Below are 24565 nucleotides of genomic sequence, written 5' to 3'. Positions count from 1 at the left end.
GCTTGTAACAAACTGAATCAAAACATAGATTGTTTTTAGGGAAGATAATTAGTCCTGACGTTGTGATTGATGAAATACTAGTGGTATTAAATACTTAAGTAAGTGGGATGAAATTGCTTTCTGATTTGCTAATTATGACAGAAACAGAAAGTCTCAGTGCTGGAAGGGACATTGAGTAACTTGATTTATTTCTCTGTCCAAAGAAAAGAAGCAGCTATACTTAAGTCCTTTCTGATAAATACTTGTCTAAAGCATACTTAAAGACCTCCAGTAATGGAGAGTCTCTAATCTTCCCCAGCACTCTATTCTGATGCTTCATTATCCACCTAGAAATTTTTCCCCCTGTCTGCCCTGAACCCTCAGTTTGACAATCAGCTTAAACTTATACCTACAGGCCATGATCTAATCACTTCTTTCGTTATAAATTTTCAGTTAACTCACCTGCAGCCACATAATTGCTTGAGCTGACCTAAGGAAGGTGATGGGAGGCTGTATGTGGGGCTAAGTAAAAGGATGGAACTGTGTTTTATGCTTTCAGATTGGAGAAAAGACATTATCTGTTCTGGATACGAAGAGCAGCCACTTTCCTCTTTTCAGCCATCTAATGGCACGCTACTCCCTGGCTCTCTTGTTCTTTACTCTAAAAAGGGTGGGTTTTTTTCAGTCTTGTCCCACATGTCTGATCTTTGTGATTGTGTTGCCATGTAGTAGCCATTTATGTCGAAATGTGACTATCCAAAACTGAGCACAACACCTAGCTGAAGCCTCACTAGTGCTGTGGTGAGGGGAAGGATTGATTTATATGTACTGCAGACCTTAGGCTTGTGTATAAAACACTCACAAAGAGCATCTTTTTGTCATTTATTTAAGGACTGTGAAGTCCATGTAAAAGATCTCAAGATAAGGGCAGGGAGTCAGGCCATTGGCCTGGCTTTCACCTGGCATGTTCGAATAGGCTTCTAACCTAGACAAGGGGAGGACTACTGGTCTTGGTTTCCTCGGCAGCTGTGCGCAAAGGGCCTTTGTACTGACATGGCAGTTTTATCCTAATCTTGCCTTGCAGGTTTTTTCTGTAAACTCGTGTCCAGTTTGTGATTCACAACATTCCTCTAGCTGCCTGAGCAGCTCTCTTCCACATGTTTGCATTCTAAGCTTTCAATATACCTGCAGTCATTCTTGGCTTGATGCTGTCTTCAGGCCTAAGAAGTGTGTTCTCTCTTAGGTTGTCCACGATGAAATAGCATTAAGCCTAGGCTAGGCATCTACAAAACGTTCCTTGATGCAGCCTTCCACTTTGACACTGAGCAAGTTACAACCACTTTCTGCGAGAAGCTTTTCTTGTAAGCATACGTGTATTGTTCCTGTGATATTTTAATGTAGGTGTTATGAAAAAAAAATACATGAAAGGATATCAAAAGCCTTACTGAACTAGACATATGTGATACTTATTCTTCCTGCTCTAACCTTGAAGCCTGTCAGCCTGTGCTGTGTGGAGATTTGTTCCTGACGGGTGCATAATGGCTGTTACTTACCTTTTTGTTTTCTTCTAGGTGCTTATTATTTCTAATTTTTTTTTTCCCTGGCAATTAAAATTAATGGGACACATCTGCAGCTCTTTGATGCCAGCTTTTCCACCCTCTTACAAATAGATACCATGATTTATTTTTCTTTCAGTTTTCAAGTATTTTACCTGCTTTCTACTAATAGTTCTTGAACTAACAGCTCTAAAAAGTCAGTTGTAAAAGTACTCTAGAATGAATTTTATTGGTTACAGCTGATTTTAAAACACCCTAAGTATTTGCTGATGTCTGGAAAAAAATAAAAAAGGAGGCCTTGCTCCTTTGTCAATGATATTGATTGTGCTATCCACTACTTGCAGTTGACATTCTGGTTAAGATTGATGTAAGAACATATTAAATACGTTTGCCTTCTGACCATCATCTATCAATTGCATTCTTGGCTGAATGCAGTACCAGCCTCTTTACTTGTTATCTTCCTACTCCTCATACACTTACAGTTCATTTAATTTTCAGTTATGTCCCTTACTAGTTGCTTCTCGCATTCTATTTCTTATTTTGCCCTTTAAAGCTCATGCTTTCCTTTTGTTCTTATTTCCATATTTTGTATGTCTCTTTCTTGTGTGCAAGACATGTGGAAATTCATTATTTAGCCAGACTGGTTTATTAATTTGAAAAAAAAAAAATAAATGTAATAGTAATTTCCCAGTTCAGTCATTCTAATTTATGTAAGATATGTACAGAAGGATATATCTCTGGAAGTTTCTAAGTTTTCCCAGGATGTTAATAGTATAAATTACTGCTGGTTTAAAATGTCCTTAAAAAAGGACATTAAAAATTACATGATGCCATAGTTTTTTACGCATTTGGTAGTATTAATGGTAGGAATCTACTTCAAGTCTTCTTTTACCAGATCTTGTATTATCAACCAAAAAATTAACCATTTTAAGTTCCTTGAAATAGTAATTCGATATCTGAAACTTGGTACCTACCTAAAAAAATCCTTGTGATGAAGGGTAAGCAACCATCTTTATCTGATGGGACACCACCAGATAGAACAGCCTCTGTCAATCTCATCTAATTTTGCATAAAGTTTATTATCTTTTGTTCCTTACTAGGGCTGGGTATGTCATCTCCATGGGTTCTGAAAGTGAAAGCCGTAGGTTTTGCTCTGCATTTGCAACCACATCTCCCATGATACAGTAGATAAAATATCACCAAGCTGGTCCCAAAGCAGCATCTTTCTGACACGTGACTGAAACATTATAAAGTGATCAGTCAATAGATTATAATTTGTGAATTTTTAATTTAGGATATAAATAAATAGATTCCCAAATGGTTATTTTAAAGTCTTTTGGCCCTGGTTCCATTCATTATATGATGGATTCTAGTTAATTGGTGCAAACAGAAGCTCTTGTGGTTTGCAAAACCCCTGTGCCTTTGTGTACTACACTTTTATCTGGGAGAAAAAGAAAAGTTTGTATGGTGTCTTGCAATACTTGAAGTCAGTGTGCTATGAATACTGCTTTGAGAAATTATTGTGAGGAAAAGAATACTAAGTTTAATCATACAGTTAATGTCACAATGTCACCATGCCTTTACAGCTAAATGATAAAAGTGAGGACGCATCAGCATGAATTGTTAAGGTCTGTACATTATTCATTTAAACATCTGCTGTTGGTTCCTCTTTACATATGGGAATAAATTATACCACATCAGCACATTCTTCATGCTTTGTGTTTAAGCATTTAAAACTTTTTTTCCCCCTCTTTTTTTTTCTATTATTAATACTATTTTTTCTGCACGGTTGGCAGCCCCTGAAGTTATCAGCGCCTACGACTAGAGCCAACAGTGTGACATTTGGAGCACAGGTGTCATTATGTACATGCTGTAAGTAGCTTGTAGCAGTAATATAAAATGTACAGACCCATTTATAATACAAGTACTTACAATTTTGCACTAAAAAAAAATAAACTTATGTGCTAAACCTTCACAAAGGACTAAACTTTTATAATTTCTGATGTGTAAAGATCAAAACTTTCTATGAAAACCAAAGGGAAAATATACAGTTCAGTGTTAGAAATGCAATATTTGATTTATGAACCACTTTACAGTCTTAAAATAATAGAATATTACTGAACATTACAGTGAAACATCCTAAAACTAAGCTGAGAGTTTAGGCCTCTCTTTTTTATATGTTAGCTAGATCTGGACATGAGCACCAAGTTATTGATTTACAAGTTATTGGTCAAATCCTCAAATGGATTGCACAAATGGTGCAGGCAGGGGAAGGGCTTTTCTTTCCCACCTCTGCCTGTAGTGACTCAGTAACTGAGATGTTCAAGAGTTGCCAGGTCTCCTTGTACAGGTTCCTTATATCCTTTGAAAGTTTATTAGTCTGCTGTTACTAGGGGAAGGGATGAAATCCTTCCTACAATCATAAAGGTATATGTGTATTTTTATTGAAGTCTTTCGTAACATTTGTATTAGTTACAAAATAACAAGCCCTTTCTGAAAAATCTTATCCTGGCTATACTACCTGAATAGCATAGAAACTATCAAGATACCCAGTAATTAAAACTAAATTGTATCAAAGTACTGTTCATATGATGCAATGAAAACATCTCACTGTGTGCAGAGGTTGGAGATTTTTCTTTCTTAATGTATTTGCATAGGATTTCCCCCTATTTTCACTCTTTTTATTCTCTGTTTCCCCAGATGATGCATTAAAGTCAACGTTTTAGGACACTGCCATGTGCTGTTTCATTTGTTGTTTGTTTCTGGTTTGTGATTGTTTTACTTTTGTTGCATACAACTGAGTTTTTTTACAACTTTAGACTTTGTGCACAGGCAGGCAGTTCCATAACCTACTGTTTTCTGGATTTCCTTTGTTTGATTCCCCCCTCCCTACTTTGTTTAGGCTCCTCAGTTTCTTTTCCACACAATTAGCTCACTTTTCTTCTTGTGTCAGCGTGATGAACTGTTTGTAGCTTTATTGCCTGTATTTGTTGTATTTTGAAAATCCATGTGTACATTTTATGCTGATACGGAATTAATTTTATTGTTCTACTTGATGATATTAATGTTTACATCCTGGCAGTAGGATTTGCACAGCATAATACAATAGAATACATTATAAAATAGTTGGTAGAAACTGGATGATTTGACTGGCTAATAAGAATCCAGAGCAGTGACTGCAATCAGCACAATTCACAGCTCAGAACTCGTACAGTTCAGAGCGGTGCGCTGCCTTGATTGCAGCCAGAGCTTAGAACTTCTGACCTTCTTCCTTAATTAACAATATAAATATTTTTAAAAATTAGCATTTTGTAATCACAACAGTGTCAGAGCAAAGTAACATTAATCCACCCCTTGTTGTGTTGGCTGCACAAGAATGAAAATACTGTGTATGAATTAATAGAATCCAACTCCCACTCCTTTTTATTGCTTCATTTGAAAATCATAATACAAAAGGCATAAGAACATCTTCTGATTTTAATTCTGTTTTTCACAAATTACTTTTCTTCCCACCCTGAATAATATCTTGTGCTCCTAGTGCTCCTCTAATGGGCTTACAGATACTGTTAGAGTCATTATTGCTCCCATCTCAACTTTGACCCTTCCAGGCTTCAGCTAATGCCTCCATGGTAATTCGCTAGCTGCTGGAGCTTTCTGCGGTGCAGATGGCATGCTCCATCTTGGTACCAAGGGTATTATTGCCACAACAGGCTCAGTCTCTACGTATATGGGGAGCATAAGCCCTGAGGTGACTCATGAACTCTGTTTTCATGAATGTTAATGCACAAGGTTGCCTCTGCATAATGGGGCAATGGTGGCCTGATGGATTTTTCTATATAATTTAACTGGGGTGTACTTTGTACTTTCCATTTCATTCCTATTTTAACATATACTAATAGAAGCATACGGAATAGTAACCAACAAAAAGAAAATCCATTGAAATACAAAAGTATGTTAGTACACTGGAAGAGCCAGATTAGCAAAAGTCCTGGTGCCTGTCACACTTTGAGAGCATGGCCCATAAGCTACTTCCTATTAAGAAAGGGTCAGGGACTTTCTGTGCAATATAGACTGTTGAATTTCTTGCACATTTCCCCAAGTGTGCTCAGATGCTCTGGCCCCTACAATAGTTTTCAAAAACCTTTGTGCAACTAAAGTTGTCAAGGATGCCTAGTAAATTAGTTCCTGCATTGCAGCAGTAAGAAACCTATTAAGAAAATGCAGTAATTTTTGTTTCTTTCTAGAGACACAGACAGTATCTTCACAGATTATTCAAGGTTCCGTGCAATATGTTTCACCTACTTAACTTCTGCCATAGAAATCAAGTTATCTGTTGACTGTCACTGCCTTAGTCTGGAGAGAATGTAGTCCTATCTGAACATAACAGAATAATGGGCACTATCACCAGCCAATACTCACAGTTTTGTGTCCTGAAATGAATGTACTCTCCCCATTTTCTGTTCTTTAAATTAAGTTCCATGTGGTTTTAAGTCCTGAGGGAGATTGGGAAGCAAATGTTCTGTGGTGGAGATACTGCATGCAGTGACAACAGGCTAGCTTTCAGATAGCCAAGTGAATTGCAGAACAGCAAAATACTACATTTTCAGTTTATTTTTTTCCCTTAGCTTCTACTTCAGTTGTTGTATCTTGTAAAATCCTTGGCTGCTACTTTAAAAAATTCTATAATATCAATTATATTTTCCTTATGTGGATACTTAGTGACCGAGATTAAATCACCTCTTAACCTCATAACCTTTCCCTTTAAATCTCTAAGACACATTTTTTCAGAACCTGAGTCACTTCTGTAGAGTTCTTCTGAAGCTTTCCCAGTCCTGTGAACTTTTTGATTTTACAGTGATCCTATAATACATAGTTTTTGCCTCACCAGTGAAAAATAGTGGGCGTCTGTTCACTGACCCTAATTTTTTTAGACCTTCTGCAGCAAGCTTAGGAGAAAAGCTTTTTGAGCTAATAGGGAAGGGACTCCTGTGCTTTAAAAATTCTGGTCTGGGAAACAGATAGTGAGGCTGGTAGGCACCCAGTGGTCTCACAAAATGAATACTATCTGTCTTGCAATGGATTCCACAAATGGAGGGTTTTTGTTGGTTTTGGGTTTGGTCTTGTGGGTTGGGTTTGGGTTTTTTTTTTTTTGGTGTTTAATAGTATGGATTTTCTGAAAAGTGAAACTGATGTTAAAATATAAATTGATGTAAATGATACCATAAACTAATTTCAGGCATTGTAAGTTAAATATTCTCCACTGAGTTAAAGCACTCAGTTGAAAATGTGTTGAGTTGTTGTTACCAGAAATGAGATGTATCAAGTTGTGTTGTTTGTTTTTTTTTCCTAGCAAAACAAGTATTGAGACAACTACTGAAAATCAATCCTGCTCACCAAATCACAGTTCAGGAATTAACTGATGCCCAGTGGATGACAGCAAGTTTTGAGGAGGTATGTGGTGGTTTGGGTGTTCTTCACCCTAAGTTCTTCACTTCTTATTTGGTACCTAAAGTCATTTGCTGGTCAGGGTTTCATGAACCACAAGAAAGTAATGATAATAAAGATCAGTTGACTTCTGCCCAATTATTTTTAAAGTCATATAAAAATTTACTTGTGGCAAAGAATTCCCCAGCTTCAGTAGGCAGGCTGTAAAGGAGTGTCTCCCTTGTTCTGTACCTTCTACCTTGCATTCGCATGTTTCGTTTGAAGCCCCCACTTGTCTTATTTGCATTCTCTTGTGCTGCTTATGGCTGTCATCTGTATTACATATTGTAACATTACAAAGGAGCAGTTAAATATTTTGGGTTTTTTTCCACTTCTAGTAAAAATCTCAAGTGTTTAGAGAAGAATAATGAAATGAAACAGGAGCTTAAAGTGATCAGTGACACTATAAAGAGTTCTTTAATGAATCCTAGTTCGGATGTCCTGATACGGCCTGGTTTTCAGAACTCCTGAGCACCTGTGGCTCCTGTCTTACTTCAGTGGGAGTTGTAGACACTCGGTACCACTGGAAATCAGGACAGCAGTTTCTTCTTCATGCTTGTGCCTTTACAGCCTTTGTGATTTTACAATAGCCAGATGGGGAACGTGAAAGTGCATTACCATGTAGAGAATTCTGCGTGTAAAAAAAATTAACCCCTTGGTGCCATGTGACACACGAGCTTCTGCATAGGAATAAATGCATTTGGCACCACGGCCTCCCACCAGGAAATCCCTGCCATCTCTACCAAAAATTTATGAAGTCACAAGTCATTCTGTATGATTAAAAGTGGCATTTCAAGCGTAGGTGCAGCAATTTTATATTCTAGAACAATACTTTAACAATAAAAATTTGAATTTGAAAGTTGCCGTGTACTTACAGCTAAACAAATGACCTCAAGCTCAAATCAAGTTAGCGTAGACCTCTGGAGGTTTATGTGTTGTCAGTTTGAGACCATATATAGTTTTGGCCGGGGGCTATGCAAAGGGTTGATGATTAATTATTTACCAGAAATATTAATTAATGCAGTTCTGTTACTAGTTTTGGTAATACTGATCTTTATAGCAGTTAAAACCTTTCCAGATACATTTAACTTCTTACATTTATTAAAAAGTAAGATGAAAAAAGATGTTAGGACAGCAGAATATTTCTAAATCTCTAAGATATTGTTGATACTGTAATTTCAAATTACTTTAAGCTAGATCCTGGAAATGTGCTCTATCCCATTTGTTTTTTTTTTTTCTACCTGATACTATATAAGAATTGTGAAATACTTTAAGAATATTCTGCCTCTTTTTCTTCGCTTCCCACTAGAAGAATTTGGCATTTTCTTAGGTCTGATGTAGCAGTTCTCATGCAAAAGAAACCAAATAGGGGTTTGAAATAAGAACTGCTATCTGAAGGAAGGAACTGTATAAATGTCTTATCTGTGATCTCTTTCCTCCAGATCCACCATAAGACCTCAGAAAAGGCCATTAGAATTATATTTTTTGTGTTGCAGTTTACCAGTCTGTAAAAATCTAGTGTTTACATTTCATTAACTAATATTAGAAAAAAGATGCCCCTGCTCTTAGTGAAGTGCTCTTAGAGCACTGGAGGAGGGTAGCATCACTATGAAATATTATCCCCTAAAAATAATCAACAGGACAACTCTAGTTTTCGGAGTTGTGCGTAAACTTTGCATATGGTGTGCACCTGCCTTTCTCTCCAAACTTTGAGTCACATAACTGCCAGATTTACTGAATGGCCAGAAGAGTCAAACCAAAAATGATTTCATATCATTCAGCGTGAGATGAGAGGGCAGAATCCTGAGCAGTTTCAAGAAAGTTGTTCCTTTCAGACTCATAGATTGCTTCACTACTCATTCTGGATTAGGATAAATAAAATGAGAGTGCTCTCTGGGTGTGCTCATTTGCTCAGTAACATAGAGAAGCACTGGAGATACAGAAACTGGGAGAAGCAAGGGCAGTGAGTAATCTCTGGCTCTTTGGGTTTTCTTTTAGATAATTTTGTACAAAGAGCTAAAATTGCCTTGCAAACTTTTGAGATCCATACTTGAAGGAGTTCTGGGGAAGAGATCATTTGCTGTGTTCCCGAGAGCAGTAAGGAGAGTAGCAGCAGCAGCAGTGCCTGCAGGTTCGTGGTGCCAAAAGAGGTGACCAGTATTTGGAAAACACCTCTAGGCCAAAAATAAATCATATGAGCACCCATCATTTCTGAGCAACTTAAGAATAAACAACTATTACTTGTGACAAAACGAGCAGATTATATAAAGATGGACGAGTGCATCCTGAAGTGTTTGCCTCTTTATACTCCTGAACCCTTTAATCAGAAAGGTTTAGCTTTCCTTTAGCTCTAAGGAAAATTTAACAGCGTTGTGAACTCCTAACCTCCAAGAGGGCATCCACTGGTAGTATTTTTGTCAGAGTATAAATTACAGAATTGTCTAGAAAGGTGTGTAATTTATTTGTTCTATACTAATAGGCACCATACCAGGTAGGCAGTTTGCTTTCACATATCCATTTTGCTGTGTTTTACTTGCATTTACTTTCTTTACTTTTGTCACAAACATTTAGGGGGAAAAAATGAAGGCAGAATCTGTAATAGGGATTCCTGATAACTGCATGCTTTACACTCTGAGAACATTCCAGGAAATTGCTTATAAATTTGCTTGAGGCATTATAGCACAAGTGCTTCAGTCTATGGAATTTGTTACTGCTATTTTAGGTTGCTGTCAATTGCTTATTTTTAAGCAGAACTTATTTTAAGCTTGGCAAATAGGAAATATATTCTTTAGTACAATGGAACTGCTGTAGCTCTCGCTGCTGAATTTCTGGCGTGTCGATTAAATCCTTTAAACAACACAGGTGTTAGAGTAATGGCTTCTACAAGTTAATCAATCTTCATTTTCAAAAGGATGAGCTACTATTACACTTAGGTTTATGATACACATGTGTAAACTGCAATGTGATTTACTGTTCCAAAGCCATTCTCGAAGGACAGGTCTTTCCAGTAGGCTGACATTGTGGTACATGTGTGAGCAAAATATATACACTCCTGCTTGATTGGAAACATTTCCCTACATATATATATATATATATATATATACATATATACATTCTGTATTATTCAAGCAATTCTGTTGAGAATATTGGTCTGAGGAGACACCATCTAAATAAAATCAAGGCTGAAATGACCATAAGAGGAATTTCAAGATTATTGTGGAGATCAGAAGGTATTTAGGTGTAAGCTCTTTCATTTATAGGGCCAAAGTCTCTGTGCATATGTGAAAACTTGGAGAGACCTTGCTTACAGTAAACGAAGAGCTTTTTGACATTATATGCTATTAAAAGGGTTACATATCACTCTCACTGGAGAACATAGCTGTCTGTATTATCAGCCATCTTTTGGGGAGTATTGTTATGTTTTTTTGTCTCAGGTCAATGTCAAGTCTGTTCAGGAGCTGAGCACAAAAGGTGTGTCCTACAAAATGCAGTGAGAATAAGAAGGACACAGAGTTCTACCCCTTTCTGCCAATTCATGAAGAATTTTGCCTTAAGCAGGAAGTTGTCCTTTCTCTTTTTCTTGTGCACTCACACACTAGCGAAGTCTACTTCACATATAAGCTCTAATAGCTACACTGTTTCTGTTTGATGTGGTTCAAGTCTTTTATAAAGTCCAGACTGCTTTCTGGCTCTCATGACACCAAAATGCGAGGTCAGATTGTGGCCTAAATAACTGTCTCCTCAGCTATTAACCCAAACGGCTCATTCTTTTCATTTACTGAGACTGCCACTTGCGGGGCATGTCTGGACTCACTATTAAAACAGTGGCTGCATTATTAGCTCACCTTGCAGCAGTTCTACCTGATTATTGTAGTTGCATAGCAGTAAACTTCTTTACCTGATGAGGCACAGGATTGAGGGTGCTGCTATTCTGTTATCAGACAGACTTTTCTGTAACACAGATACAGTTTTCAGAAGCCCAGCAGACATGCTGACATTTTCTAGCACCTCTGCTCTTTCAAACCAAGGAAGCTTGAAAATGCAGTACTTCACATCAAAGGGTTGTGTCATTTATACAGCACTAGCAGAACATGGTAAGTACAATTTACTTTTAGAGAGTGAGCTATTTACTTGTCAAGAGTGCATTCTCTTATCCTGAGCTATTACATAATTTCCCAGCTCTGCTGGCCTTAAGATGTATTGGTTAGAGTACCTTTTGTGGCCAGCTTGTCACCAGGCTTGACTTTGATCTCACCTGTTCTGATATCATTCTCTGCACCCCTACATTTATTTTTGATACTGTCCTGGTTGTACTGGTACCTTTTTGTTTTCACAACTCCTCATGCTTTTTTGCTACAGATCAGATGTATGTCCTGAGTTATCCTATTTAAGTCTCATGTATGTTCAGTGCTGTCCTGCAATGGTCTTGTCCTTGCATGCAGTGCAACCAGTGTGTTTTGATGATGTACAGTGTAGAGGCATGAGGCTCACATGGAAGAGGGCAGCTGCCTGTCAGATCCATGGCTTGTAACCCACCTCCTGCCCAAAGCTCAGTCATGTCAGGGAAAGAAGGGATGAGGAATTACCACACAGGCTGCTGTATCTTGAAGGGAATGTTGCCAGACTGCTTGTACTGGAGCTGCAGAAGAGTAGAATATCATCTTTCCAAAAGCCAGAGAAGAAACTTTCATTATGCCACTGACTCCTAGTGTTAAACTTCTCATTAAACAAAACAGAGCTCTTACAATAAGCTCCATGCATTTTTCCTTTTTCTTCCTTATCCTCTTTTTTTTTAAATGCCTTTTCTCACTCCTTTTCAATATCTACATTTTCTCTGTTGATTTTTTTTTCATTTGTGAAAAGATTTCTTTTCTTCTTCCACAAATCTCTTTCTTGTTTCCCCTTTTGATGTGGCTTTTTTCTGTGTTTCCCTTTCAACTCTCAGAGCTTACTTTAGTCTCTTCACTGTATTTGCTACATGGAGGAGTATAGAAAAATTAAAAGTAGATTGCATGGGAATTTCTTATTTCTCCTTTTTCTCTAGAGACCTCTTTCTTGTTTCTTCTATTTCTGTGAAGTTTACCATCCTCAAATACTTCTTTCCTCATCTTTCCCTCTCTTGCTCTGTCCTTCCACTTCATCTTCCCCTTCAGTTACTATTGTTTAATATCTAACTTCTCAGGTAGGGCATGACTTTGTAGTAGTATTCAGATGGCCATATTGTGGATAAATACTCTGATCCATATCTCAGCTTTATGGACAAACACAATATTTCCAACTGCATCTATACTGGCTTTGGTCCCATTTCCCCCTGTTACAGGCTCAGAGTAGCTATGTTGGCAGTATTCATTGTTTCAGCCACATTATAACCACAATCTTGTATAACCCATTACAGATCAGGTCTGTGTGACATTGTAATTTAAATGGTGGTTGCTTGCAGCCTATCTCTCCTTGTCCTCCTATTATTGCAACCACCAGTAGAGCTGTTCTACTGGGAAATTTCAAGTGTAGACAAAGCTTTAATCAACAGTAATCTGATCCTTTAAAAATGCAACACTGATTCATTTATTTCTCATTTCACATATGAAATTTTAATAGGTACAGTCACCCTTAAGGATGTTTCAAATATTAACATTATGCACAATTACAAAACAGTATCTTTTTTCTGTATGAAGCTATCAGCATCTTTGAACCAAGTAAGTAGTTTTCTGTGCAGACATCAGATTTACTATCAATCAGAAACTTATTAACAGCTGTGTTAGCCCTAATTAAGTGCAGAGAAATGGCAGACTCTTTAATTAAGTCTTATTTTCCTAAGAGGAGACTGGTGGATTTTTTCCCCCTCTCTTTCCCACCTCCATCCTTATTTACTGTGTAAAGCCTGCTTTAAAAATAACTGGGACACAAGATGGGGCCATTGACACAGAGCCAAGGCACCAGGAAATAATTCCTTTACAGAGGGGCTGTGTCATTATACCAACCACATCTTATTCCTTTGGCTTTGTAAAATAATTCTGGTTTTGAAAAAAACTTTCCTGCAGTGTTTTTAATCTGGATTTCTTTTTTCAGTTCTCTTGTCTGAAGTGTATTTCCTCTGTTGCCAGTGTCAGCAGAAGAATTGTTGAAATTAATTTTAGTGCTGAAATGCATAAGTGAGAAAGTAGAGGTGTTTGACATATACGCACCAGAAAAGGTCCTTGGTGCCTGAGGAGACCTCTGGGTGTGTACTGCAATGTATAAAGGACTTGGTTGTTATGAGAAAGAATTGGTCTTGCTGATAAGTTGAAATGTAAGTCTCTGTGAGTGTTTGGTTTTCTTGAGCCTCAGCATTGCTGAGGTGTACATGTGTACTCCTGAAAGAGGAAGAAAAGCACCCTGAGAAGCCTCTTTATCTGCACTTTCTACCTGGCGTTATTTAAACGGCAGATCTTCTGTAACCACTCACAATTGCTGGATTGTTACTTTGCTCAGCAGATAAACATCCTGTACATATAAAAGGGCAGACAATCTCTTATCGTTATTGATAAAGTATTATCAAGCATGAATATTTTTATTTACCATTACAGGTATAACAATGCTCTTACCTGAGCTGTATTCAGTTTATATTTTAATCTGAGAGACAAGATGGCTTGAGGCAAACCCTGACCTTGATGCTCTGACAGTTTACATCAAGAACTTCAGTGATACACTGAAAGTTTGTGAGGTGAGAATCTGTCCCTTACAGTTTAAAGAGAAGTTGGAACACCATGAGGTGAATTTTAGAGTTCACTTCTCAAGTGAACTGTTGTGCTTTTTAGGGAACAGACTGGTTTCCTTTGAGCAACAAGTTTGTTAGGAAGAACTGCACTTGTTCTTGGAAAAAAGTGCTCCAAAAGTGCTCTAAGAAAACAAAACAAATATAAAAAGGAAGGTGTATAGAGGCATCAACAAGCAAGTTTAAAAAGAACAGTAGATTGCTGGAGCCTAAAAGCCATAAAAACTCATGATGTTGCCTAGCTGGCCTTAATGCTGTAAGCTCTGGGGAGCAGGAGTTGCAATTGTTATTTTCTATGAGTTTACAGAGCACTTGTTGAGACCTGAGCATAAGGCACTGAGGCCAGTAGAATTATAGTAACAATTGTGGTGGCCAATGGCATTAAAATGCTATGTCTTGATTATGGCAGTAAATCCAAGTGCTGATGTAACAGCTCTTCATTCATGGGCATGCAGGTATGTTGTAATTGTTTGTAATAAAGTGATGAAAGTTGAAAAGGGATCACTGCTTAACTCCTGCTTTGTGAAGCAAACTAGTTATTTTTTTTTGTAGCTACATCTATTTCTATGTTGTTTCCAGCAAGGACTCTGGGTTTGTGTATTTAGAAGTTTCTATTTAGTAATTCACATGTTGTACCCTTTGATTCATTACAGTTGGAGGGGTTAATGAATATTGTTTATATATTGTCTGGATATTAAAGCTTAATCTATATTTGAGCCTAACCCCAGCTTTGTTTCCAGGGAGAAAAGCAACTGTGATAATGCCCATTTAAAAAGAGAATAGATTTTTTTTTTTATAATGGTTGTGGATCACTTTAATACTTAATGTTATCTTGAAAACATTGGACCTGTGTGCTTCAATAGTGTCCAGCTTTGATTACTTTTTTCCTCTTACTTTAATAAGAAGCAGAATAAGCTCATGAGTTTCTTCTGCTTCTGCTCTCAGTCTTCATACATATATTATGTTTATATCCACAGGGCAAAAAAAAGTTTATGTCCTCTGAAGATTAATTTAACAAAATGCCATTATACTTCTTTTGATGAAATCATCAAGGACAGGCTAAGGTGGGATCTTTGACATCCAAACAGGATGCTCCAAGCTGCTCTAGTCAAGTCGGCTGCTGTTTGGTAAGGAATGCTGAGCAACCACTGTGGTGGGAAAGACCTGGGAGCAGAATTGAGGTTTGCATGAGAGCATGGCTTTGCTGGAAGTGGGTTCAAGGTGAGTTCAAGGGAGAGCCCTCTTCCTGAGTTTGTCTCATTTGGTTTAACTGAGGCTTGGATGGGACTTTTAAAAAAACAGCTAATACTGTAAGATTCCCGAAGCTTCTTCTCATTTCCCATCTAAAATATCTGCTTTCCAATGATGGAAACTTGTTGTGGTACCCTCTAGAGTGCTAAAAGCTCTACAACAGTCAGCTTTGGGCCACTTCCCTGTGTCCAGCATGGAATTTTAGCTGTTGGAGTTTGTTTTTCTGTCCCAATTCAACATCTGAAGGAGCACCATAGATGATGCAGTGTTGATCCTAATAACTACTGTTTTCTGACAAAAAAAATCAATTTAGTTTTAAATAAAATATGTGATAAAAGTGAATTTATCTTTCATGTTGATACACAAAGTGCAGCATAGCTTATCATGCCTATCCTTACAATGTGAATGAAAACCAAAAGAGTATTGTGCAAACATAACTATATCCCAATTCAGAGTCTGTAAATAAATAGTGGTGACAAAAAAATCCTAATTACTCCTTTCTCACAAGTAAGTCGTTTGCCAGTTATCTGTAAAGATATGAGGGTAGAGCAGTCATAGACTAAGTGAGACTCTGCTGAAGCATTATGGAGTTGTTGGAGGATTCCTAGAATTAACTGGGAGACATTCTGGGAAAGATAGTGCATCACTACATGCTATCAAACAAAAGGAAACTGAGGTGAAAAAGCAGAGAGGGCAAACAGCAGCACAAGTGACTGCTGTTGCAGATATCCAGTAAGAGAAGAAGACTGCATCTATCCTGAGTAAAGTCAGCAAGAACATCTTGGAGACATAAAAGGACTCTCATCTCCCTTTTCTCCCTTTACTTATTCAGTGTATTTCAGCCCTTGCAGAAACCACCTGGCTGACAGCTCTGTACCTTGTAGTCTTTGGTTTATTCCCAGCAGGGTATACTATGCAGACATCTTCAACACCAGGTTCCCCTTGCTCTCCTAATGGATAGCATTGGCTGTACTTTTATTTCCAAGGTGTGTTCAGTCACGGGCCTGTCTGCCCACTTCTGCTGCAGGCTGGGGTGTTTGGTAGGCTTGGAGGCTGAACCAAAAGGAGGCAGGTAATGTTGTTACTGCCCTGGCTGTCGTACCCACTCTTTGGTGGATGTTGCCACCCCTGAGGCTGTGATGTCTAATCCACTCATGAATCAATTATTGAACTGTTGCATTTTTCAGCCTGGCCTATTAAATTAAACTGACATCAGTCTCATCTCACAAAGACATTAGATAGTGATGAATTTCAGGTACTGTTAACCTGGTTTTGAATTGGCCAGCTAGAGACAGACAGATTCATTTTTCATTCCAGCTGCTGGAACCACTGTCATGTCTTATCTTGCTGTTGATGTTGTGGCTTGTTGATCAATGGGTGGCCTGCATTTCTGTCTCATGAGAAGGGACAACTTCATAAAGAGAAAGAATGTAAAAAATCCAGAAAGGTGAAAACTTGTTGGTTTTTTTTTGGTCTTTGCTAGAATTATGAGAAACAGAGTGCAACCAATCAGTTGGCTGGTTAAAAAGAGCTTCACCAGAAGAAAGAGTGTAACAATACTGCCTACGTGGACTTAAAAAGGCACTGCATGGAATTAATGAAATTCAAGTGGTGAGAGCATACATCTGTGGAAAAATGGAAAAGTAATATACTATACTGCCAACAAGATTGTTTTACAGCTACAGGTACCTGCTCCACACTTTCTATTTGCAAGCCCTGCTTGCTATTTGCTGTACTTCCATTTCACTGGTGGAAAGACTTCAGGCTGCTCTGAGCTGAATCTGCATGCATTTGCCTTTGTACTGATTCTCTTCCTTGATTCTGCTGTTGTGGGTGAAAAAAAAAAACAACAACCCAAACATAAAGGTGTTTAAATGGAAGTCAACTGCTTCTGCATTGTGTCCCATTATCTGTACTCAGGGCTTCTGGGGCATCGGTAAGTGTCTGCATACTTTCTTTTGTCTCCTCGTGGCAAGACGGAGCCATGTGAAGCCTCTTACATGGGGACAGAGTGGCCAGAAGTCACACTGCTTTGCAAAGTGTGATGCTGATCTGTGAAGCCTGTGCTTGTGAGTGTACCTCTCTTCAGATGCATTTTGTCATAGTGAGAAAACTCCATTCAGCAAGGAAATCTCGTCAGGTAGTACCTGTGTGCTGGAGTTGTGGATCACTACTGTTAGCAGACCTCTTACCTGACTGCCCTGACTTAGGTGCATAGAGAGAAATAAACATGGGTCAAGCTTCTAGTGGTGCAACGATATGAATTTGATAACTTATTAGGACATTTTTGTGTCTGACATTAAACAGGCCAAATTCAGCCTTCCAGTGCTTCTCCCAGTCTAACGAATGTATAATGAAAGCAAATATTTGGTAGAGCAAAAGAATCCCTTTAAAAAAATCTCATTCCTGTATATTTTCATGAGGTTAAGTTTCCTGACATGTAAAACATCTATGAATTTTAATTGGGGCCAGATTAGTAAAGCTCTATAGCTGGTCTTTCATCTTTCTGCAACCAAGAATGTCCTCTAGCTCACTCTATTTACTAAGAAATTAAAAAATGGCAAATTGCACATCATTCGTTGCCATATGTCCATTCCTCTCTTGGGCTCTGCTCTACAGCAATGTTAATTGACTTCCCTAAACCCTCCCCTCCTGAGTTGTGACCACTCCTGATGAAACTATCAACAATGCTGCTGAGCAGAATCGGGAATGGGTAAACAAAACATAACACTGAGTCACATTAAGAATAAATTAATTTCTGCAAAATGAAGATAAAAAGTACTGACATGTAGCCTATGCTTTCAAATATCAAACTTTCAGTTTTGGGTACTCCAGGAAAAAGCTGGGCTTTTGGACATGGATTTAAAGCCTCTTTACATTGATGAAACCAAATCATTAACGAGTAGAAATCATAGATTGTTTCACCTGTTTGCTTCTGGCTTGGTAGACCTTGAATGAAGCACACAAAAGTTTTTAAAGCCCTCAAGGGCTGTTAAATGAAGACTGTATATGCTTCTATTGGACAAATGAGCAGAAATAATGACCTTGAACTTGCAAGATGTTAATGAACTATATTTTTACCTTTTTACTCTTACCTTCAGAGAACCTACCATAAATCACCCTTGTCTTTTATGCTGATACATAGTACTTAGATAAGCATCCATTAACCCTGCTTTTCCTCCCTAGCCCAGCATTGTGAAATGCTAATAAATACACCTGAGTGCAGGAGCCAGCTGAAGCCAATGTTCATCAGAGCATGTTGGGTGGGTGTGCTGGGAGCCGCCCTGCCCATAAAGAGGCATTAGTGGGCTCATACACTTCTTTAGCTGCTCAGCCATCGACTTTAGATGTTCTCCTTGGCTGGACTTGGACAGAAGAGCTGAACGTGAATATGGGAAAGAGAGAAGATTTGCTCAGAGGAGGGGTTTGAGCATGACAGGAGGACCAGGCTGCAACCCTGAAGGTGCCTGCACTCACCCGGGCAGTTTTGACTTTGTTCCTGCCTGTGGCCCCCAAGATCTGCAAGACACTCAGCACCGTGCCAGGCAGCAGAGCTCACCCACAGGTAATTTTAAACTGTTCCTTCTTTTACTCATATTTGAGGGTGCCTGTGTTGATGTTTCTCAGTGTGTTTTATCCAAACCCAATGCAAACCACGTGGTTTTCCAGTTTCTCTGCAGGTTTCCTGTGTTGGTACCACTATTAAGCTTTATGAAGGTTACTTAGTGTAGCAATGTTCACAGTCTCTGATATAGATGTGCTCTCTCTTTTCTGTTTTGAAGACTACTGAGGCACACTAAAGAGGGAAAGAAAATCTTGCTCTGTATACCTCCAGTCGTCAAAACCTTTCATGTGCATGAAATTTTTGTGGTTGTAACACCTGGTAGCACCCATCATGCCCAGCTGTAGTGGCTGATGAACACTCTCGACTGAGGGTGGGGTAAAGTAGATTATGTAACCAACTTTCAACTCTCAGCAATTTTTCTTTTTTTCTTTTTAACTTAGATAATGTAGTTCAGGTCAGAACTGTCTGTACTTTCCTATTACACAACTACTATGTTTCTTAAACCCCCCACATGCTAGGTCTTGTAGGTGAAGACAAAATACTGCAAATATGGAATCTGAAAAGATTCAGAAATGGAAAGGAAAATACAATGAATGTGATTTTACTGTCATTAATAGATGATTTTCTCTAGCAGTTTCATAATTTTTGACCCCTTAAAGCTGGCAGCAAACAAAAATGGAGGACAATGATGGCAGATTTATTTCAGATTTTCTTCATAATGTTATTTATTCAGTGATACTGTGAAAGAGCTATGAAACTGGAGTTTTAATTTTGATAGCCCCCTTTTTTTTTTTCTAGGTAGAGATATTCTATTTCTTGATTATAACAAGTTACTTCGAGCTATTTAGTATTCCAGATATTTGCAGTTACAATGAATAAGTTCATTTAAACACCAAATCAATCAGTATTTTCACTAGAGAGAGTTTTTTAAGTACCAATTAGGAATGAAAAAGCAATCTACATCCTCTACTACAATATTAATGTCCTGAGAGGGGTGATCCCAACTGCATGAAAGGAAAAAAATGCAGCTGTGCATATGCTTGCCTTAAAGGTTTTTTTTTTCCTTCTGTCACTTAGAATAATTTAATGAACAAAAAGTGGTTCTTTTATTACTACTAATGAATGGAAATCCCATCAAATTGCAAGGCATCAACACGTGACAGCACTTTTAAGCGAAAAGTGCAGTAGATTATCCCAGTGATAATGGAGGCTCTGAGTGCTTTGTAGGATGGATGGACTGTACTTGTCTTGCTATGGGATACTGTTACTTTGCAGCAGTGTGTAGATCACAGTGAAGAGTTGTGCAAGGTGCTTAATTCTGTTACTCTCGGCTGAAATATCAATCAGTCTGCTCATAGTGAGGCAGCTGAAAAAAAAAAACAAACCGAATTACAGAGGCAAGGGAGAAATCCTGTCCCTTAGGGCAGTCGGAATGTACAATGACCTGCCGAGGGGAGTGGTGGCAGCCCTGCTGATGAAGGAACTTAGGCCCTTGGTGATTGAGCAATCAGACACGTGGGAAAGGTCTTGTCCTGGTGCTGTGGTCTAGTGGCATATTCTCCTCTGGTGTCCCGGTTTTGGGTTTTGATTGCTTTGAAGTAAAAGCAGCAGCATGTCAAATGGCCTTGGGGGAAGAGAACCAATTTTTTTACAGTAGTAAGCCTTGGATGGAGGTATCCTGTTTAGTTGGGGATTAGGTTGCATGCAAAAAAGGATTTTACAAACTTCCAATGAGCGGATGACTGGGTCAGGGGACATTTACTGGAGAGGGAAGCAGTGCTTTATCACCTTGACTCGGATAACTTTGTTTCAGCTTAACATCTGCTTGGTTCTTTAGCAGCTGATCTGCTGGAGAAGTTACTGAGCAATAAGGTGACAACTTCACCCTATCAAAATGACATAAAATACATTTTCTTTAAAGTTGTGTTTGAACTTGTCTTCCTGTAAAGTTACTTTCACAGCACCGGCACCTTGGGGAGCATCTGAAAATGTGAAAAGGGGGAGGGGGAGAGAGAAAAGATCCTGAATTGAATCGTTGAACTAACGATTGCTGAGTCTCTCCAAGGATTTCATTAGCGACTTTCCTGTGAAACAGTTTCAGAGGCTTATTTACAACAATTTGGGGTTTCTTACAGAAATTAATGCAAGACAGTCACTAGAATAAATGCTTTTTTGTCCTGTGATGTTTCTGTAAGTGATATCTGAACATGTAATTTAACAGGCTGCTGGTCTAGCTATTTTAAGACAGTATCTTTGTGATAGGTTTTTTTTTGGAGGAGGCACAGAAAGAGATACAATCACCTTCTGATTATCTGGGGAAAAAAGTGTTTATTATTCATAAATAGAAAAGGATTTGTGCATATAGAACTAGACCCAGTGAAGCTGCTTGATTTACAAAAGTTGAGAATCAAACCAGCCTGTTCTTAAAACACTCATTTTGCAGTTTTTGCGTGGGGACTCTGCTCTCTTGCTGGGTTATAAATAGTTCATAAATTAGGCACTGGGTATGCATTTTTAACTAAATCATCTCTTGTCCTGAAATTCAGGATGCTTTGATCTCTGCCTGTTTTTGCAAATAAAGAGCACCTTTGCAGCGACCCCACTGCTAATAGCAAACTGCATGGAGGGCTTTTCATGAGAACATCCAAAGGTTTTGCTGTTTGGTCCACAGCAGCCTGGGCGCTCTCTCCCCATGCACCACCAAGTGAGTGTTGGTGGAAATACCCCAAAGCCAGGCTCAAAGTTTGTGTGCATAGGAGAAAAGCACCTTTGTGGGATATGGCTGTGATAATTCCAGCCTCAGGAGGTAAAGCTGTAGGTAAAAGATCTCCTCAAAAGAGAGTAGAGAATGTAGTAATTGGGTGATTGGAGTCATGTGGGAAAATATTTGTACTAGATGACACTTTTTCCAGCACTGTTGATATTACATAAAAGAGCTAATGTGTAAGTTAATGCTGCCTGAGGCAGGATTAACTTCTAATGTGTAAGGATTGAAGATTGCTAATGGCCATGAAAACCAGCCTGTGTGGGAAGGTGACTTACCATACTTCAGCTGTTCGGCCATGGCTAGGCTCGTTATGCTGAGCATCTGCTGTCAAGCTCTTGCTGCCTGAGCAGGCATGATCAGCCAGATCTGTGGCAAGGCAGCTTTGTGCTGCTCGTGGTGAGACGTGTGTGAGGCCAAATCAACATGCATGACTGTCTGCCTTCCTGATCTGGCTCTCTCTTCTCCAGCTGCCAGTGCTGGTACAAAAGAGCTTGTGCAGGTTTTCTGAGCAACGCCTGTTGTCAGTTAGTGAATCCTGATGCAAATGGCCAAGACATCCAACCATTGGGTATTTGGTGCATCTATTTAAGACATCCACTTCACTCTGCAGAGGCTTTTTGGTATGAGAGAGGGTGCATTGTCTTGATAGAGTTGTTACACTGGTAACTGTCATGGTGAATGGCCCCAGCTCTTGGTCCTCTCCCCTGTTGTGGTGAGGTGACTGGAGTCCCTCGGGTGCATCCCAAGTATTGCATGGAGCTGTATTCCCGTGGAAGATGTTCCTCTGTGCCTATATCTGCTTTGGGTGTCATAAAGTAGGCTTGCACTGTGGCCTTGCACAAGCAGCAGGGTAGGTTCAGGATACCTGGTAATTCTCTGGGAGTTACAGCATTTGCATTGCTCATTGCTTGCTGTCTTCATAGGGATTTGGTCTTGATTGTATTTCTCCTAAATAAGACCCCAACAATTGTACCTAAAAATCACATTTCACATGTAATAGCTTTTTCTCTGTATATTCTTTATGCAAATATGTTGTCAACCAGTCTTTGCAGAGGTGACAAGGCCCATCAGTGACTGTCAGTTGGTCAGAAGGTGTCTTTTTGGTTGCTGTATTAGAAATCTCTGCCTGTGGTGCAGCTTTCAGGCTAACTGCAGAACATGGAACATTTATCCATTATATGTGTGCACAGGGCCTATGTAAAGAAGCAGAGGGGATAAAGTGGTGTTGGTGAGAAACCAAGGGATTCCTTCAGCAGCACCAGGCTGTGTTCTCCTCCCTGTGAACATGGATAGCTCAAATTAAGGCTAATAGGTGTTATGCACAAGGGAGAAGATGATCTACCCCATTGCATGCACTGGAAAGTGCAATTTAAAGCTTTCCTGAGGCATCTTTAAATTAGATTTCTTGGAGTGTCTGTCTTCAGTTTGTCTCACTTGCAGAACCCCCTCTGACTCAGCAAGGCTTGCTGCACACAGGTAGATGGTAAGGGAGTGTTTCCTTGGTTGTATCTTTTCAAGAACTGTAAAATGGAAGTACTCTCACTGATATAAAGATGCTTACCTGCGTATGTGGCAGTGATTAGTTTCAAGGTGTGCAGTTTCACATTAGATTAATGCCAAAACACTGGAAAAGTAGTCCATTCAAAAATGGGTAAGGAATTTCCTTTCCAGGGGAGCCCGTTCTGTGACCTTGGTTGATGAGGAGGGTTGAAGGAGGATAGACTGGCCATGTCTGCTGTAAGATTAGATGTTTAAATGCTTAGGAAGGACATACAGATTTGCTGTGAGAACAATTACAAAAATCAAAACCAAGTTCTCAAGGCCATAGGACTTGGATGACAAAGGGACATACCCATGAAGTGGTAGATTCTGTGATGGCTGCAATGGGGCTTCCAGCATCTTCCTCAAAAGCATCTGGTATTAGCTGTGCTCAGGGATAACTATGTGGGATTCAGCTCATCTCTGAGGTCGACCAGTTGTTATGTTCTAGTTTTATCTAACAGGGTAGGAACTGGACACTTGTAACTGTGTAGAAGGTGGTATGGTGTTGTGGGCACACAAGGGCTAGACTCCTTGTAATTTGCTTGTTAAATGAAGGAGGCAGTCTCTGAGTTTTGTTGAAACCAGGTCCCAAACTAAGGTAGGTGAAGGAGAAATGTCAGAATAACATTTTAATATGATGCAGCTGTCTGTGATGCCAGACTTCCATTTTATGGCCTTACCTTCTTTCTTTTTCCTTTTTTAAACACAAGGGAAATTTTGAAAGGATATCTTTTTCTCAACTGTTTTTTTGAAACCAGTGGGGGTTAATTAAAAACTAAATTTGGAATCTACAAACACCCAGAAATTATTTACACTGTTGCTAATTTCTTCTTTAATATTCATAACTGTTTTCTGTTAATTAAGAAGAGAGGGAGAACATGAAGAAAGACTCAGAACAAAAGCAGCTTGCATACAGATAAGGGTCTGAGTTCTCAAGCAATTGGACTAAATGCGTACTGCCTGCATTGAGTGAAGAATTTATATGCAGTGTTTGTGTATTGCAGCTGAAAAAAATTGGGTAGACTTCTATATAGGTCTTATTACATCAGTGTTTGTCATGATCCTCTTACCATCATGGTTGCTGTTTCCTTGTTTTCTGGCATTAGACAACCTGCAGTCCTGGAGCAATTTAATTAGCTCTTAGAAAGTGTGGCTCATAGTTGGGAAATATTTCTGGCTTTTGAAGTAGTATTGTATTACTTTTCAGGAAATAAGCCTACATATCTTAGAATACAGTGCTGCATTTTCTTTATGCTGAAGAAATTGAGCCTGCTCCTAATCCTTTCAGAGGGATTAGCCATTATCTTTGCATTATCTAGCCATGCTGGACAAGATCAGGGCTTCACCATACAAGACATGTCACGTGACTATATAGACCATCAATTTCCTTATATCTTGCATCATTGGGTGGTAGACATAAAGGCTGTCACCTTCCCATGTGAATGACCATTCTCTTCCATTTCTTGTGTGGAGATATTTGCAGACTCTTCCACATCCAGGACCTTCACTAAATCTGCTCCTTTAAGTCTTTGGTAACACTTGCATAGCTTTATACCTATAGTGTATTTACCTTTTCATCTTGAAGCAAATCTCTAGTGTAAATCCCTCTTATGAGCTGTTTTAAATACTGTTATTTATGAATGGGGCAGCTTTCTCTAGTTTTTCAC

The 24565-nt window shown here is 38.9% G+C and overlaps 1 protein-coding gene across 1 annotated transcript in view; it reads left to right on the top strand.

The window, feature by feature from the left end:
* Window positions 1-18303: 18303 nt before the first annotated feature.
* The window catches only part of LOC135186333 (uncharacterized), a 268707-nt gene continuing 262445 nt past the window's right edge, over window positions 18304-24565 (top strand). Inside the window, exon 1 of the mRNA XM_064163979.1 lies at window positions 18304-18589. The gene's annotated coding sequence lies outside the window, so the exon portion shown is untranslated. The remainder of the gene's footprint in view (window positions 18590-24565) is intronic.

This window comes from Pogoniulus pusillus, chromosome 24 (assembly GCF_015220805.1).
Source record: "Pogoniulus pusillus isolate bPogPus1 chromosome 24, bPogPus1.pri, whole genome shotgun sequence".
Lineage (NCBI taxonomy): Eukaryota > Metazoa > Chordata > Aves > Piciformes > Lybiidae > Pogoniulus > Pogoniulus pusillus.
Note: the sequence above shows the minus strand (reverse complement) of the source record. Positions and strands in the feature narration are given on the sequence as shown.